This window comes from Bos indicus x Bos taurus, chromosome 9, assembly GCF_003369695.1.
Source record: "Bos indicus x Bos taurus breed Angus x Brahman F1 hybrid chromosome 9, Bos_hybrid_MaternalHap_v2.0, whole genome shotgun sequence".
NCBI lineage: Eukaryota > Metazoa > Chordata > Mammalia > Artiodactyla > Bovidae > Bos > Bos indicus x Bos taurus.
In genome coordinates, this window is record NC_040084.1 from 7,216,092 (window position 1) to 7,233,599 (window position 17,508).

Consider the following 17,508-nt stretch of genomic DNA (forward strand, 5'->3'; position numbering starts at 1 on the left):
TTCTTCCAAGGAGTAGCTCAGTTCAGTTCAGTCGCTCAGTTGTGTCCAACTTTTTGTGACACCATGAATTGCAGCACGCCAGGCCTCCCTGTCCATCACCAATCCCCAGAGTTCATTCAGACGCACATCCATCAATTCAGTGATGCCATCCAGCCATCTCATCCTCTGTTGTCCCCTTCTCCTGCCCCCAATATCTCCCAGCATCAGAGTCTTTTCCAATGAGTCAACTCTTTGCATGAGGTGGCCCAAGTACTGGAGTTTCAGCTTTAGCATCATTCCTTCCAAAGAAATCCCAGGGCTGATCTCCTTCAGAATGGACCGGTTGGATCTCCTTGCAGTCCAAGGGACTCTCAAGAGTCTTCTCCAGCACCACACTTCAAAAGCATCAATTCTTCGGCACTCAGCCTTCTTCACAGTACAGCTCTCACATCCATACATGACCACAGGAAAAACCATAGCCTTGACTAGACAGACCTTTGTTGGCAAAGTAATGTCTCTGCTTTTGAATATGCTATCTAGGTTGGTCATAACTTTCCTTCCAAGGAGTAAGCATCTTTTAATTTCATGACTGCAGTCACCATCTGCAGTGATATTGGAAACCAAAAAAATTAAGTCTGACACTATTTCCACTGTTTCCCCATCTATTTCCCATGAAGTGATGGACCAGATGCCATGATCTTCGTTTTCTGAATCTTGAGCTTTTAGCTAACTTTTTCACTCTCCACTTTCACTTTCATCAAGAGGCTTTTTAGTTCCTCTTCACTTTCTGCCATAAGGGTGGTGTCATCTGCATATCTGAGGATATTGGTATTTTTCCCAGCAACCTTGATTCCAGCCTGTGTTTCTTCCAGTACAGCGTTTCTCATGATGTATTCTGCATAGAACTTAAATAAGCAGGGTGACAATATACAGCCTTGAAGTACTCCTTTTCCTATTTGGAACCAGTCTGTTGTTCTATGTCCAGTTCTAACTGTTGCTTCTTGACCTGCATACAGGTTTCTCAAGACACAGGTCAGGTGGTCTGGTATTCCCATCTCTTTCAGAATTTTCCAGTTTATTGTGATCCACACATTTAAAGGCTTTGGCATAGTCAATAAAGCAGAAATACATGTTTTTCTGGAACTCTCTTGCTTTTTCCATGATCCAAAGGATGTTGGCAATTTGATCTCTGGTTCCTCTGCCTTTTCTAAAACCAGCTTAAACATCTGGAAGTTCACAGTTCACGTACTGCTGAAGCCTGGCTTGGAGAATTTTGAGCATTACTTTACTAGCATGTGAGATGAGTGCAATTGTGCAGTAGTTTGAGCATTCCTTGGCATTGCCTTTCTTTGAGATTGGAATGAAAGCTGACCTTTTCCAGTCTTGTGGCCAATGCTGAGTGTTCAAAATTTGCTGGCATACTGAGTGCAGCACTTTCACAGCATCATCTTTCAGGATTTGAAATAGTTCAACTGGAATTCCATCACCTCCACTAGCTTTGTTCATAGTGATGCTTTCTAAGGCCAACTTGACTTCACATTCCAGGATGTCTGGCTCTAGGTGAGTATTCACACCATCGTGATTATCTGGGTCTTGAAGCCCTTTTTTGTACAGTTCTTCTGTGTATTCTTGCCACCTCTTCTTAATATCTTCTGCTTCTGTTAGGTCCATACCATTTCTGTCCTTATCGAACCCATCTTTGCATGAAATGTTCCCTTGGTGTCTCTAATTTTCTTGAAGAGATCTCTAGTCTTTCCCATTCTGTTGTTTTCCTCTATTTCTTTGCATTGATCGCTCAGGAAGGCTTTCTTATCTCTCTTTGCTATTCTTTGCAACTCTGCATTCAGATGCTAATATCTTTCCTTTTCTCCTTTGCTTTTCACTTCTCTTCTTTTCAGAGCAATTTGTAAGGCCTCTTCAGACAGCCATTTTGCTTTTTTGTATTTCTTTTCCATGGGGATGGTCTTGATCCCTGTGTTCCGTACAATGTCACGAACCTCATTCCATAGTTCATCAGGCACTCTATCTATCAGATCTAGTCCCTTAAATCTATTTCTCACTTCCACTGTATAATCATAAGGGATTTGATTTAGGTCATACCTGAATGGTCTAGTGGTTTTCCCTACTTTCTTCAATTTAAGTCTGAATTTGGCAATAAGAAGTTCATGAACTGAGCCACAGTCAGCTCCCAGTCTTGTTTTTGCTGACTGTATAGAGCTTCTCCATCTTTGGCTGCAAAGAATATAATCAATCTGATTTTGGTGTTGACCATCTGGTGATGTCCCTGTATAGAGTCTTCTCTTGTGTTGTTGGAAGAGGGTGTTTGCTATGACCAGTGTGTTCTCTTAGCAAAACTCTATTAGCCTTTGCCCTGCTTTATTCCGTACTTCAAGGCCAAATTTGCCTGTTACCCCAGGTGTTTCTTGACTTTCTACTTTTGCATTCCAGTCCCCTATAATGAAAAGGACATATTTTTTGGTTGTTAGTTCTAAAATGTCTTGTAGGTCTTCATAGAACCGTTCAACTTCAGCTTCTTCGGCATTACTAGTTGGGGCATAGGCTTGGATTACTGTGATATTGAATGGTTTGCCTTGGAAATGAACAGAGATCATTTTGTCATTTTTGAGATTGCATCCAAGTACTGCATTTTGGACTCTTTTGTTGACCATGATGGCTACTCCATTTCTTCTACTGCCCACAGTAGTAGATATAATGATCATCTGAGTTAAATTCACCCATTCCTGTCCATTTTAGTTCGCTGAATCCTAGAATGTCGATGTCCACTCTTGCAATCTTCTGTTTGACTACTTCCAATTTGCCTTGAATCATGGACCTAACATTCCAGGTTCCTATGCAATATTTCTCTTTACAGCATCGGATCTTGCTTCTACCACCAGTCACATCCACTACTGGATATTGTTTTTGCTCTGTCTCCATCCCTTCATTCTTTCTGGAGTTATTTCTCCACTGATCTCCAGTAACATATGGGCACCTACTGACCTGGGGAGTTCCTCTTTCAGTATCCTATCATTTTGCCTTTTCATACTGCTGATGGGGTTCTTAAGGCAAGAATACTGAAGGGGTTTGCCATTCCCTTCTCCAGTGACCACATTCTGTCAGACCTCTCCACCATGATCCACCCGTCTTGGGTGGCCCCACATGGCATGGCTTAGTTTCATTGAGTTAGACAACGCTGTTGTCCATGTGATTAGATTGACTAGTTTTCTGTGATTATGGTTTGTGTATCTGCCCTCTAACGCTTCTTGCAGCACCTACCATCTTATTTGGGTTTCTCTTACCTTAGACGTGGGGTATCCCTTCAGAGCTGCTCCAGCAAAGTGCAGCCGCTGCTCCTTACCTTGGAGGAGGGTTATCTCCTCACAGCTGCCCCTCCTGACCTTGAACGTGAAGTAGCTCCTCTCAGCCCTCCTGCACCCTTACAGCCACCGCTCCTTGGACATGGGGTTGCTCCTCTCCACCGCTGCCCCTGACATCAGGCGTGGGGTAGCTCCTCCCAGCCGCCGACCCTACCACTTCATTAAGATTTAAAAACCTATTGTTCTACATAGCAAAAGACCATATAAGTGTGAATAATACTGTGCAGTCTGCATGCCCCCAAGGAAAAGTATCACTGAAACTTCCTATGCTACCTCCACGATTTATTAGCTATTCTTCTTCCAATTTGAGGATCACTGCATAGATCCTACACATAGAACTGCAGCCATAGTGAAGTGAAGTGAAAGTCGCTCAGTCGTGTCCGACTCTTTGTGACCTCATGGACTATAAAGTCTGTGGAATTCTCCAGGCCAGAATACTGGAGTGGGTAGCCTTTCCCTTCTCCAGGGGATCTTCCCAACCTAGGGATCGAACCCAGGTCTCCCGCATTGCAGGCAGATTCTTTACCATCTGACTCACCAGGGAAGCCCACAGCAGTCATATATGGCTTATAAATAATTGCTCATTAAAACTTGGATAATACAGTCTATCTAGAGAGGCCAAGAAGAGACAATAGGTGGCTGATGTTTTCATAATTCTGTTCCCACCATGCTGGTTTTCCCACTGCATGCTTCTCTCTACCTTCTCTTCAGGCTCCAGAGGAAAATGGAAAGGAATACTTACACTTTAGAACAACTTGGAAATTCACTTAGAATTTGAAATTCAGCATCCTGCAAATTCCAAGTGATCCAGGTTGTTCATTACATACTTAGGGTAATCTATTTGTTTTTCCACATAATTTGACTTTAGTAAATTCATTCATTTAAAAAGACACTATTGTTAAGTTGCTTCAGGCTTTCTTATCAACAACTGGGTACCATGGGGACAAAGACAAGATACCTACTGTTGCAGAGCCTGATCATTTAGCAGAACCAATAGATTTTAAGAAATTATTTACCATATAATTTCAGACAGTGATGAGCAATGAAGAAAATTAAACAAGAATAGGTTAAATGGAGAGAAGTGTGTTAGAAGTTTATTTCTGTTGGCTGGTGGGTAGTCCTTTCAGAGGAGTTGACTTTTAGACCCAGAGAGACAAGCCACATGAGGAAGAGTTAAGGGCAAGACACAAAGGCATGAACAAAGTCAGCGTGTTCTTGTGACTGGAAGGCCAACGTTCTTGCAGTGTACTGGGTTAATGGCACATTGCTACCCAATAGAGAAAAGTCAATGCCGAAATATATTTTTCTGCCTCAAAATCATCTTTACATGTCTCATTGGTGTACTTATGGGTCCTGTATAACAACTGTTTTATCAGCATATTCTGTAAAGGTATATCCCTCTGACTGTCATAGCAGCTTAAATCTTGGGGCCACGAACTCATTTTTAAAGAGTTTTTCCTGGATTTTTCTATGTCAGAAGATTTTTTATTGCAGTTTCAGTTTCACTACTTGTGATTGATCTGTATTTATTCCTGGTTCAGTCTTGGAAGGTTGTACCTTTCTAAGAATCAGTCCATTTCTTCCAGAATAGTACAGGAGCTCAGCTCAGTGCTCCGTGATGACCTAGGGGGTTGGCATGGGGTGGGAGGGAGGTCTAAGTAGGAGGGAACATATGTATCGATGTGGCTGATTCACTTTGTACAGCAAAAGCTAACACAACATTGCAAAGAAACTATACTCCATTTTTTTAAAAGAGACTTTCCTTCCATTCTCTTTGAAACAAAACAAGTGTCTTGTTCTATTCAATGGACTTTCAACAGTCTAGAAGCTGTCTGTGTATTAAAGACCTGACAGCACAGTGATGAGGCAGGGTGAAGGGGAAGCAGCATTGCTAAAAGAACACAGCACACGGATGTAGAAATTATTAAGGTAAATAATGTATACAATCCTCATTTTCTAAAACCATTTTTAAGAATGGGTGAGTCCATCTCATTAAGCATTTAGAGAATATTTGTTTCTCAAAGAATATATAGTTTATATAAACTGTGGAAAATTCTGAAAGAGATGGGAATACCAGACCACCTGACCTGCCTCTTGAGAAATCTGTATGCAGGTCAGGAAGCAACAGTTAGAACTGGACATGGAACAACAGACTGGTTCCAAATAGGAAAAGGAGTACTTCAAGGCTGTATATTGTCACCCTGTTTATTTAACTTATATGCAGAGTACATCATGAGAAACACTAGACTGGAAGAAACACAAGCTGGAATCAAGATTGCTGGGAGAAATATCAATAACCTCAGATATGCAAATGACACCACCCTTACGGCAGAAAGTGAAGAGGAACTAAAAAGCCTCTTGATGAAAGTGAAAGTAGAGAGTGAAAAAGTCGGCTTAAAGCTCAACATTCAGAAAACGAAGATCATGGCATCCGGTCCCATCACTTCATGGGAAATAGATGGGGAAACAGTGGAAACAGTGTCAGACTTTATTTTGTGGGGCTCCAAAATCACTGCAGATGGTGACTGCAGTCATGAAATTAAAAGGCGCTTACTCTTTGGAAGGAAAGTTATGACCAACCTAGATAGCATATTCAAAAGCAGACATTACTTTGCAGCTAAGGTCCGTCTAGTCAAGGCTATGGTTTTTCCTGTGGTCATGTATGGATGTGAGAGTTGGACTATGAAGAAGGCTGAGTGCTGAAGAATTGATGCTTTTGAAGTGTGGTGTTGTAGAAGACTCTTGAGAGTCCCTTGGACTGCAAGGAGCTCCAACCAGTCCATTCTGAAGGAGATCAGCCCTGGGATTCCTTTGGAAGGAATGATGCTAAAGCTGAAACTCCGGTACTTTGGCCACCTCATGCAAAGAGTTAACTCATTGGAAAAGACTCTGGTGCTGAGAGGGATTGGAGGCAGGAGGAGAAGGGGACGACAGAGGATGAGAAGGCTGGATGGCATCACCGACTCGATGGACGTGAGTCTGAGTGAACTCCGGGAGTTGGTGATGGACAGGGAGGCCTGGCGTGCTGGGATTCATGGGGCCGCAAAGAGTCAGACATGACTGAGCGACTGAACTGAACTGAACTGATAGACCATAAATAAAGGTAGCCACATTAAAATTATAGTGAACATGCACATGTATTTTCAACTTGTCTCATAACATGCGTAACATAGTCTATTCATTGAGGAGATGTAATAAAATCCTTAAACTTAAGTCCAAATATATGAATCAATCTATCAATTATGTATTTCTGTATATGCCTTAAATTTTTTTAAATGTTTGCATAGTTTAAATTGTTTTAAATTTTATTTTTAATGTTTTTAATTTTATGTTAATGCAAATAAAATACTTTAACAAATACCACAAAGAGTGAATCAATGTACACAAAGTGTTATGTTTTTAAACATTTGTGCAGTCCTTGATATTATAGAATTTCTTTTAGATCCTTAGTAAACTATTCAGCTGAGAAGAAAATTTCAGGAAAAGAGCAAGGGAAACTGCTGCATCCATATGATATTGAGGCAAATCCCTGGTGGCTCATAGTGGGAGTCCTAGTGTTTTATATTTTTCTGGGAGAGAAAAAAGAGAAGTAGTTTGAAATCATTGGAAATCCCCCCTGAGGGACTTACTGGAATCATATTATTGAGCTAGATAAACTTTAAAAAAGAATTTAAAATGGCAGGTCCAGGCCCAAAAGTTCACCACAAAGAAGCTAAATGTGTGCTGCTAGAAACAGCCTGCAGAACCACACTGCTGAGGGAAGCTACTGTCACAATGGAACATTGGCAGATATATGGACAACTTTCATTTTGAAATTATTTTTTTAACTTTTTAAATGGATAATTGACATAATTTACAGACTCACATATTTAATATAAATATGTCTATTAATCAGGAACAGGAAGAATTATTAGGAAACCACATTAAATAAGCAAATTAGAGTAAATACTGATCATTATTCCTAATTTGAAATACACAGATGTTTGTGTTGTAATTCTAGAGGGGCCATTAAATGCCATTTGGGGAGCATTAATGTGAGATGCAAAAATGGAGCAAGAAAGCAAAATATTCCAGAAATATATTTTATAACAGGCTTTAATGTTGTACCTATTTAATTTACAACAAAAACTGGTGGGGACTTGTGCATGTCAGATAGTCAATAATTTTTGGCACAAAAATGTTAGGTCAAAGGCTATGTAAGTGCACATAGGGGAGGATTCTTCTATGAGGTGCCATATTTCCCAGAAAATGTCTAAATTTACCTTAATGGCTTCCATAGCAATTATGTCTTGCTTGTATTAAGCAAATTTTGAAAAAATAGTACATACGACTACTCTTTCAAAATAAACCTAAAAGGAACCACTTTTTTAAAAACTATATGTAAGTGAGTTGATATTGAGCCCTACTTAAAAAAAAAAAAAAACTGTTTGCTTGCATTTTTCTCTATAGATATATAATTTCATAAAGTCATTCCACTTTTGATTATAATTTCTAACCTGACCTAACCTGCATATCAATTTGCCAAAGGGTATTTTGATCCCAGTGTCATTAATCTATGAAAAAATGGATGTGATAATAGAAGAACCAATCTAATTTTTATTGTAGTTTTGGTAGTATAATACTATTATGTTAAGATGAAAATTCTGTAGATCTTAGGCCTTTGTATATAAGGTCCAAGAAGTAAAGTGTATATATATATACACATATACACATATACACACACAAATACATATATATAAACATACTCCTTCACAATCCTTTTGCCATTAAGTTCAAAGACCCAAATGCTAAAGGCTTTAAAGTTATTTTAAGTTCATTATAATAGAAGCCTAACCACAGGTAGAATTCTCACACACCTTGGATAAAAATTAGGGAAACAAGGGACTTCCCTAATGTTCCAATGGTTAAGAATTTACTTGCCAGTGCAAAGGAGATAGGTTCAATCCCTGGTCTTGGAAGATCCCACATGCAGTGCGGCAACTAAACCTGCAAGCAACAGCTACAGAGCTTGCATGCTCCAGAGCCTGTGCTCCCCAACAACAGAAACTTCTAAAATGAGAAGTCTGCACACTGCAAAAAATAGTAGCCCCCACTGCCTGAAAATAGAGAAAGTCTTCACACAGCAAAAAATACAAAAAGAAAAGAATTAGGAAAACAGGGGTCTATATTCAAACTAAGTGCTGCACTCAATATGCCAGCAAATTTGGAAAACTCAGCAGTGGCCACAGGACTGGAAAAGGTCAGTTTTCACTCCAATCACAAAGAAAGACAATGCAAAAGAATGCTGAAACTACCGAACAATTGCACTCATCTCACACGCTAGTAAAGTAATGCTCAAAATTCTCCAAGCCAGGCTTCAGCAATATGTGAACCGTGAACTTCCAGATGTTCAAGGTGGTTTTAGAAAAGGCAGAGGAACCAGAGATCAAATTGCCAACATCCACTAGATCATGGAAAAAGCAAGAGAGTTCCAGAAAAGCATCTATTTCTGCTTTATTGACTATGCCAAAGCCTTTGACTGTGTGGATCACAATAAACTGTGGCAATTCTGAAAGAGATGGGAATACTAGACCACCTGATCTGCCTCTTGAGAAATTTGTATGCAGGTCAGGAAGCAACAGTTAGAACTGGACATGAACAACAGACTGGTTCCAAATAGGAAAAGGAGTTCGTGAAGGCTGTATATTGTCACCCTGCTTATTTAAGTTCTATGCAGAGTACATCATGAGAAACGCTTGACTGGAAGAAACACAAACTGGAATCAAGATTGCTGGGAGAAATATCAATAACCTCAGATATGCAGATGACACCACCCTTAAGGCAGAAAGTGAAGAGGAACTCAAAAGCCTCTTGATGAAAGTGAAAGTGGAGATTGAAAAAGTTGGCTTAAAGCTCAACATTCAGAAAACGAAGATCATGACATCTGGTCCCACCACTTCATGGGAAATAGATGGGGAAACAGTGAAAACAGTGTCAGACTTCATTTTTCTGGGCTCTAAAATCACTACAGATGGTGACTGCAGCCATGAAATTAAAAGACGCTTACTCCTTGGAAGGAAATTTATGACCAACCTAGATAGCATATTCAAAAGCAGAGACATTACTTTGCCAACAAAGGTCAGTCTAGTCAAGGCTATGGTTTTTCCTGTGGTCATGTATGGATGTGAGAGATGGACTGTGAAGAAGGCTGAGTGCCGAAGAATTGATGCTTTTGAACTGTGGTGCTGGAGAAGACTCTTGAGAGTCACTTGGACTGCAAGGAGATCCAACCAGTCCATTCTGAAGGAGATCAGCCCTGGGATTTCTTTGGAAGGAATGATGCTAAAGCTGAAACTCCAGTACTTTGGCCACCTCATGCGAAGAGTTGACTCATTGGAAAAGACTCTGATGCTGGGAGGTATTGTGGACAAGAGGAGAAGGGGACGACAGAGGATGAGATGGCTGGATGGCATCACTGACTGGATGGAGGTGAGTCTGAGTGAACTCTGGGAGTTGGTGATGGACAGGGAGGCCTGGCATGCTGTGATTCATGGGGTCGCAAAGAGTTGGACACGACTGAGCAACTGATCTGATTTGATCTGATATTCAAACTTGAAAATCATTCTTTTTGAATAAAAATAAATAATAATTAGTGATTATCAGCTGCCCATATAATTTCTTTTCTAACAAATGTTTTGTGAATAAACAGTATAAAAAAAAAGCAAGTTCTTTTACCTTTAAAATAATCTGAAGAATAGTGGGGAATTACTTCAGGTAAAGTTCTTATTTCTAGAAGCCCCAGTGGAATATTTTTTTCCTTCCCATTTATTACTATAATTAATAATAAATGAAGTTTTTATAAAGTATAAGTTCAGGGAAATTCACCACATGTTACTATTTTTCAAATTTACTCCTTGAAGCAGAGATATTTTCTTAATAACTTAAAAAATAAATCACATACAACTCATCCTTTATTCCAAGTCACTGAATGAATCAGTGTTAAAACCAAGAATATAGAGAGAACAAGATGGCGGAGTAGTAGGTGGACATGGAGAACATCTCTCTCCATGGATATATCAGGAATACACCTTCAGACACAGAAGTGCATGCAGAACACCAGCTGAGAGTGGACAGGAGTATCTGACCAGTGGAAAAGAATATATAGAGCCATGCAAAACTTGGTAAGATGAAGGAACTAGGGGGAAAAACAGGAATGCTGGTAGGAGCAATTGTCTGAGTCACAGGAGAAATATTTACAGTTGAGAGTGAAACAGCTGATCAGTGGCAGCCTGGATGGAATGAGAATCAGACAGTCCTTGGCGCAGCCATACATAACCCAGACAAGGACACAGGTCCCCTGGAAGGTGCAGAGGCTGGGAGCTGGAGTTTAGGGATTGTGGAGCAATTGTGGAGCTGCTGTTGACCTCGGAGAGACAGATCGAGGGGATGTGAGGGAGGAGATTGTAGTGGGAAATGCCTGTGGAGGAAAACCAGGCAATCACGGAGGCAAAGAGATACTGCTGAGTCACGCATAGTGGGTGGTGCCATCACTATAGCCTCTTTTTCCCCACATGCCAGCATCGGCAGCTGAACAATAGAGAGGCTGGGCCATCAAACACCTGAGACACTGAACTACAGAGTAGACCCCAGCCAAGGAGGCCCCTCCATGTGCCTGACCGCACAGATCTACAGAGTAGGCCCCCAGCCGGGTTGGGGGGGGTGGGAGAGGGGGTGGGGGAGCGGGGAGCTCTATGTGCCTGATGCACCAAACAACAGAAAAGAACCCCAGGCAAGGGAGCCCTCTAAGTGCCTGAATGGGTGGAGCTATGGGAAAGGCTTGCCAAAGAGGCCTTCTGATCGCCAGCTACAATAAGCTAGAAAAAAGACTCTGATAGGGCCATAACTTCTGCAGTGGAGGCAGTCCATATCTCTGCACACTTGGCACTAGCAGGGTACCAGAAAGCCAAGCAGCTGAGCCACATTCCCACTCAAATATCGATGTGACAGAGCTGCCACAGACATAAAAAGTCTTGTGTCTATGTGCACAGGGTCACTCTAATAGTGTCTGACTCTTTATGACCCTGTAGATTGTGGACTGCCAGATTCTTTGTCAGGGAGGGGGATTCTCCAGGCAAAAATACTGGAGTGTATTGGCCAACACTGGTTGTCATACTCTTCTAGAGCACTGTATTTCCTGCTTCCCTAGTTGCCAACTCCCCTGGCTACTTGGTGCTGTCAGAACCCCTGCAACCCAAGTAGCTGCACCACCTCCACACCTGGCCCTCACAGAGGCAAACCCAAGTCCTCCAGGGCAACCTAAGGAGCAAACCCCAGTGTATGACTGACATGCAGAAGCAGAAATAAAATGACAGTTGAAACCCAGAGGCAGAAATAAAATGACAGTTGAAACACAGGGGCAGTGTGGTTAAGGAACAAGACCCAAAACCTTCCCACCAGCTGTACAAGCTGCAGATTAAATCCACATGATCAACTAGACAGACTCTATGTCCATGGAATATATAAAAGGTCATTGAGAGCTCCCACAAGAGCAAACACACTAGTTCTGGTAGCTGTAGACATTGGAGGCAAAAACACACAGGAGCAGGACCAGATTAGAATCTGAGCTGCCCCCACAGCAGGTATAGAGATCAGCACAGTGTTGGAGGGCATCCTGGGGAGGTGAGGTGGACTGTGACTTCCTGCGAGGGAAAGGACTCTCATTGCAGTAACTCAAGAAAAATATTTATTATTCTTATGTTTTGACTTGTTCTATAAATTCTTTGGGGGCTTTTTTCATTTATTTTCTTTTTTTTTTTCCCCTCCTCTGTTGTAGTTGTTGACTTTACTGGCACTATGAAATCTAATTAAGCTTTTGACCTGTTTTTTCTCAGTAACATTTTTTATTGTTGTTATAAACCTCTGTCTAAACATTAGGCTTTTGCAGTTTCGTGGAGTTTTCCTTTGTTTTCTTTTTTACTTTCCTTTTTTAATTTTCCATTTTTTAACCTATTATTATTTTTTCTACATTTATTTTTTGTTTGCTTTTCCTTCTGTTCTTTTCCCCTTGCAGTTAATCTTTAATGTATATAAATCTTCTTCATCTACCTCTATTTATCTTTTTATATCTATTCTTTCTTTTCTTTCTTTCCTTTCTTTTTAGCATATTTGCTAGTTTTATTTTCATTGATTTATTCCCCAATTGGCACTTTGCTTTACTTTTGTTTTCCTGTTTGTGCTTTAGTTAGTTTTGTTCTGATAGATATAATTTTTGGTTTCCTTTGGCCACTGGGTCAATCAATCGTACTTTATTTATGTTGGACTGCTTTGATTTTGCTTATGAGTGTATATGTATATGTGTATATTCAGTCACACGTTTTATTGGTGTTATAAACCTCTGCCTTGACATTGGGCTTATTCAGTTCTGTGGAGTTTCCACTATTTCTGTTCCTTCTTTCTTTCTTCTTCTGTAGTTTGTTTGTTTGTTTGTTTTCACTGTTTTATAATTTTAATTTTTTAAATCTATTATATCTTTTCTACATTAATTCCTTTGTTTGCCTTTCCTACTGTTTTTTTATCCTTACAGTTAATTTTTAATGAATATAAATCTTCCTCATCTACCTCTGTTTAACTTTGCATATCTATTCTTTCTTTTTTTCTTTCCTTTCCTCTCAACATATCTATTAGTTTTGTTTTCATTGCTTTATTCCCCACTTGGCACCTTGCTTCGGTTTTATTTTCAAGTTTGTGCTTTAGTTTTGTTCTTAACTGGTAAGTAAAATTTTTTTATTTCCTTTGTTTGCCGGGTCAATCTACTGTACTTTATTTGTGTTGGACTGTTTTGACTTTGCTCATGGGTATATATGTGTATGTGTATATTCTGTTATTTTAATTATTATTTGCCTGATTTTGCAACTGCCTTTTGTCTGGAGTTCATCTTTGGTTTCTCATTCTTGGATATTTATTTTCATCTCACTTCATGCCATAAAAAACCACTTGGGGAATTTTTGTTCCTGACCAGATATCAAGCCCTGAGCCTTTGGAGTGGGAGCACTGACTCCAAGACCCTAGACTGCCAGCAAACTAACCCTAGAGAGAATCAAATAGTGAGAACTCACACAAATGAATACACTTGACTACAAGACCCAGCATCACCCAACAACCAGTAGCACCCTGTGCATGATATCTCATCTAAACAACAAATAAAACAAAAATACAAACCCATTCATCAGCAGATAAGATTACTACCTCACTTAGTCTTTCCCATCAGAGGAAAAACAAACAAACAAATAAAAACTTGGCATAAATTTTACCCTATATAGATTACAAAAACCATAGGACCAATCCTAGGAGGGCAGAAACCAAAAGGAAGAAAGAATTCAACCTTGAAGCCTGGGGAAAGGAGACCTCAAACACAATAAGTTAAAAAAATAATAATGAAAAGGCAAAGAAATACTAAGCAAATGAAGGGAACAAACTAGAAACACAAAAGTCCAAATACATAAAGAGGAAATAGGCAAACCACCTGAAAAAGAATTCAGAATAATGATAGTAAAAAAGATCAAAACCTTGAAAACAAAATGAAGAAAATGAAAGAATATTTTAACAAAGACCTAGAAGAATTAAAGAATAAACATATAGAGACAAACAACACAATTACCGAAATTAAAAATATTCTAGAAGGAATCAATATCAGAATACCTAAAGCATAAGAACAAATCAGTGATCTGGAAGATAAAATGGTGGAAATAAATTCTGAAGAGCAGAAGAAGTAAAAAGAATGAAAAGAACTGATGGTAGTCACAGAGACCTCTGGAACAATATCAAATGAACCAACATTCAAATTCTAGGGGTCCCAGAAGGAGAAGAGAAAAAGAAAGGGTATGAGAAAATTTTTGAAAAGATTGGTTGAAAATTTTCCCAACATGGAAAAGGAAATAGTCAGTAAAGTCCAAGAGGCACAAAGAGTCCCATACTGGATAAACCCAAGGAGAAACATGCCAACACACAGACTAATCAAACTAACAAAGACTAAACACAAAGAAAGAATATTAAAAGCAGCAAGGGAGAAGCAAGAAGTAACATACAAGGGAAACCCCATATGCCTAAGAGCTGATCTTTCAGCAGAAACTTTGCAGGTCAGAAGGTAATGGCAAGATATATTTAAAGTACTAAAAGTATAAAATCTAAATATCTAAAACATCCTGCAAGGATCTCATTCAAAATTGATGGAGAAATAAAAAGCTTTTCAGACAAGCATAAGTTAAGAGAATTCAGTACCACCAAACCAGCTTTACAACAAATGTTAAATGGACTTATATAGTCAAGAAATATAAGAGAAGAAAAAAGATCTCCAAAAGAAACCCCAAACAATTAAGAAAATGACAATAGGAACATATATAACAATAATTACTTTAAATGTAAATGGATTAAATGCTCCAACCAAAAGACACAGACTGGCTGAATGGACACAAAAACAAGACCCATATATATGCTGTCTACAAGAAAACCATTCAGACCTAAAGACAGTTACAGACTGAAAGTGAGAGGATGGAAAAATATATTCCTTGCAAATGGGAAGCAAAAGAAATCTGGAGTAGCAACCCTCATATCAGGCAAAATCGACCTTAAAATAAAGAATATTACAAGAGCTAAGGAAGGGCAACACATATGTACAAGGGATCAATCCAAGAGGAAGACATAACAATTGTAAATATCTAGGCACCTGACATAGGAGTACCTCAATACATAAGACAAACACTAACAGACATAAAAGGAGAAATTGAAAGTAACACAATAATAGTAGGAGATTTTAATACCCCACTCACACCAATGGACAGATCATCAAAACAGAAAATTGACAAGGAAACACAAGTTTTAAAAGATACATTAGATGAGAAAGATGTCATTGATATCTTTGGGACATTTCATCCAAATGCAGAAAAATACACCTTCTTGTCAAGTGCACATGAAACATTCTCCAGGATAGACCAGATCTTGGGTCACAAATCAAACCTCAGTATATTTAAGAAAACTGAAATCATATCAAGCATCATCTCACAATACTATGAGACTAGATATGAATTACAAAGAAAAAACTGTAAGGAACACAAACACATGGAGATTAAACAACATGTTTCTAAATGACCAACAGATTACTGAAGAAATCAAAACAAAAATCAAAGAATTTCAGAAACAAATGACAATGAAAACACAACAACTCAATGCAGCAAAAGCAATTCTAAGAGGGAAGTTTATAGCAATACATTCCTACCTCCATAAACAAGAAAAACATCGAATAGACAACCTAACTTTACACCTAAAACAACTGGAAAAAGAAGAACAAAATTTTTTTTAATGGTAGAAGGAAAGAAATCATAAAGATCTGAACAGAAATAAATGAAAACAAAGTGTGTGTGTGGGGGGGGGGAACAGCAGTAAAGATAAATAAAACTATAAGCTGGTTCTTTGAGAAGATAAACAAAATTGTCAAGCCTTTAGCCAGACTTGAGAAAAAAAGAAGAATCAAATCAATAAAATTAGAAATTAAAAAGGAGAGCTTACACCAGACAATGCAGTAATAAAAAAGAGTATAATAGACTATTATGAACAAATATATGATAATAAAATGGATAACCTGGAAGAAATGGACAGATTCTTAGAAAAGTTCAATCTTCCAAGACTGAACCAGGAAGAAATAGAAATTATGAACAACCCAGTTACAAGCACTGAAATGGAAGCTGTGATCAAAAATCTCCCAAAATCAAAAGCCCAGGGCCAGATGTCTTCACAGGAGAATTCTATCAAATATTAGAGAAGAGCTAACGCCTTCTAAATTAGAGAATTAGAATTAGCTCTTCTAAATAGAGAAGAGCTATCCTTCTAAAACTCTTTCCAAAAACTGCAAAGGAAGGAACACCTCCAAACTCATTCTATGAGGCCACCATCACCCTGATACCAAAACCAGAAAAAGACAACACAGAAAGAGAAAACTACAGGCCAGTATCACTGATGAACATGGATGCAAAAATCCTCAACACGATTTTAGCAAACAGAATTCAGCAACACATCAAAAAGCTCATACACCATGATCAAGTTGGGTTTATTCTAGGAATGCAAGGATTCTTCAATATACACAAATCAATCGATGTGATACACCATACTAACAAATTGAAAGATAAAAATCATATGATAATCTCGATACAGAGAAAGGCTTTGACAAAATTCAGCACCCATTTATGATTAAAACTCTCAAAAAATGGGCATAGAAGGAACCTAGCTCAACATAATAAAGTCCATATATAATAAGACTATAACAAACATTATTCTCAATGGTGAAAAACAAAAAGCATTCCCCCAAGATCAAGAACAAGACAATGGTGTCCACTTTCACCACTATTATTCAACATAGTTCTGGAAGTCCTAGCTATAGAAATCAGAGAAGAAGAAGAAATAAAAGGAATCTAGATCAGAAAAGAAGAAGTAAAGCTTTCACTGTTTGCAAATGACATCATATTGTACCTAGAAAACCTTAAAGATAGTATTAGAAAATTGCTAGAGCTAAACAGTGAATTTAGCAAAGTTGCAGGATACAAAATCAATACACAGAAATCACTTGCTACAATGAAATATTAACAATGAAATATCAAAAAGAGAAATTAAGGAATGAATCTCATTCACCATTGCAACAAAAAGAATTAAATATCTAGGAATAAACTTATGTAAGGGGGAAAAAGAACTGTACAAAGAAAATTATAAGACACTAATGAAAGAAATCAAAGGTGATATAAACAGATAGAGAGATATTCCATGTTCCTGAGTAGGAAGAATCAATATTGTGAAAATGACTATACTACCAAATGCAATCTATAGATTCAGTATGATCTCTAACAAATTACTCATGACATTTTTCACAGAACTAGAACAAAAAATTTCACAATTCATATGTAAACACAAAAGACCCCGAATAGCCAAAGCAGTCTTGAGAAAGAAGGAAGGAGCTGGAGGAATCAACCTTCCTGACTTCAGATTATACTACAAAGCTACAGTCATCAAGACAATGTGGTGCTGGCACAAAAACAGAAATATAGACCAATGGAGCAAGATAGAAATCCAAGAAATAAACCCAAGCACCTATGGGGACCTTATTTTTAACAGAGGAGGCAAGAATATATGA